This window comes from Ursus maritimus (assembly GCF_017311325.1).
Source record: "Ursus maritimus isolate PB19 chromosome Y unlocalized genomic scaffold, ASM1731132v1 scaffold_Y1, whole genome shotgun sequence".
Taxonomy (NCBI): Eukaryota; Metazoa; Chordata; class Mammalia; order Carnivora; family Ursidae; genus Ursus; species Ursus maritimus.
The window spans coordinates 180,428-182,940 of record NW_024423324.1 but is presented as its reverse complement, the minus strand read 5'-3'; positions in this window follow the sequence as shown (position 1 = coordinate 182,940).

Here is a 2,513-nt window from a genome sequence, read left to right as displayed (position 1 = left end):
TCATGGTTAATAATTTCAGAGATATTATATTTACTTTAAAATGAATTCTTGCCAGAACTCTGAGGTGAATACTTCTTTTTCAACCTATTACATTAATGTTATTGATGGTATGATGGATTACATACCATTGTCCCATTATACCATAATGGATATAATACGATAAAAATGGTGGTCAAATAAATACCTGATAGTAAGTATATCAAGACAAAACAAAATCATGAGGACATTTGTCTATCTAATTCTAGAAAAACAATCACATTTTTATTTATTTATTTTCTTTTTCTTTGATACATTTGAGAAGGCAAATAATTTGGTGCCTAAGAATTCTAAGAAGTAGTATTACTACTTGCCATGTTTCCTAATGGTTGAGATTCTTTTTCTAAGAATATGGAGTAGGGTAAGCCTGTCTTTTATGTCTTTAAAAGTTAGGCTTGCTGTTTTATAACTTTATACTAACATGGATGCAGAGTCATTTTTAACCAAGTCTAAACTATATTATGTTCAAAGTCATGCAAGAGACATGGAAAAACTGGACATTTGAGTTACTCATGGTTATCATAAGTTGACAGACATCTAGATATGGTAGCCCTTCTGTTTATCTTAACTGATAGCTATCAATTGACATGGTCCATTTTTTATACATAATGGTATGTATATGTCAAATAGTGTAAAGGACTTCATGATAATTTCAAACTACTTCTTAAGTCTTTTATTGTAAGAACCACAGATGCATTGCAGTTTACTGAATTGCTCTGAAAATTAAATGCACACACAGAACCAGTTCCATTATCAAAAAGTTAAACAGTATACTCTTTTAGATTTGACATGATTTATGAATCTGATCCTTTTTTTACTTAAAATTTGTTTATTTGAAAAAGAAGAATATTTTATAGTGATTAATTCATTAACTGTGATAATATTTGTCAACTTGGAGTTGGCAACTACAACATATGGCCACATATGGCCAGGCAAGATGTTTTCCCATGGCCTCATAGTTAAGAATACTTTTCATACTTTTCCAATAACTGAAGAAACTCAAAAGAATATTATTTCATGGCATGTGAAAATCATATGAAGTTGAAAGTTTAGTGTCTATAAATAAACTTTTATTGACACAGCACCAGACTCAACTCACTTACAACTTGTTTATGCCTGCTCTACTACTGTAATGGCAAAGTTGAATAGCCGCAATAGAGACCAAATAGCCTCAAAGGTGAAAATATTTACTGTCTGGCTCATTATAGAAAAAAGGTTGCTGCCCTTTGGTATAGAAAAAGTTATTTTCAGGAGAATTTAGACACAGAATGAAATGTATCAGAATGAATTGGTAAGGAATATAAACCTAATGACAATGAAAGTAAAAATCTAGAGATTAAAGTAAACACATACACACGCAGACACATTAAAAACCTGAACTTGGCATATTATGAAAGGGAACAGAATAGAATAAGAAATTTGAAAATGTATTTTGCAAAAATATATTCTTTCTGGACCAACATGCTTTCCTTTCTGAAAACAGAGCTATGCAGCCTGTAAGTAATCAATAACCCTTGTTGACTGACTAACAGATGAGAGACACCCAGATTTAATACGAATTTGAGGGTGACCTTTAATATTTAGAGTCTTAAAGCAAACATACTTTGGAGGTCCTCTGAAAAGACTGACTATATATTAGTGGATCAGTCCCTAAAAGTGCCACATCAGGTTCTCAAAAGCTTGCTTCTTTATTTATTTTGGACATATTTTAGTCCAGTTGGGAGGAGACAGCTAAATTTTCAGTACATGTTATTGAAGAGAATTACCAGTGATGTATGAGGAACATGGCTAAAGACAATAGTTATCTTCTGTAATTTTCAGTTTGTATGTATCTAATGTTTTGTTTTGGAATAATCACTTAGTATATTACTTTATATATATGATTTACAAATACATAAGGCATCTATGTCTCTATATATTTGTTTTCTTAAAGCATTTATTGATGGTTGTATGTGTGTTAATCAAAAAGTCTGGACATTTTTTTTGTTTGTTTGTTTTAGTATTTTTTCATTGCTATATAAGAAATCACAACAAACTGAGTAGCACAAAACAACACATTTATAATCTCATACTACTTTCCATTAGAAGTCTGAGACTTTTAGTAGGGTTTTGTTTAAAGTTTTACAAGCTACAATTAAAGTGTTAACTTGGGATGCATTCTTACAAGTTTCAGTGTTTTCTTCCAAATTTATGTAGTTGTTGGTAGACTGCATTTCCTTGAAGCTGTAGAGTTCATGATGGTTTGCTAATTCAAGGGCAGCAAGAAAGTATCTCTGTGACTCAGAGAAAGAAGGCCTAATCCTTCTTTCACAGGATGCCCAACTGATTTAATCAGGCCTAGAAGGATCTCTTTCCCCTTTTTTTTATAATAATTTTTTATTGTGTTATGTTAGTCACCATACAGTATTTCTTAATTTTTGATGTAATGTTCCATGCTTCATTATTTGTGTATAACACCCAGTGCACCATGCAACACA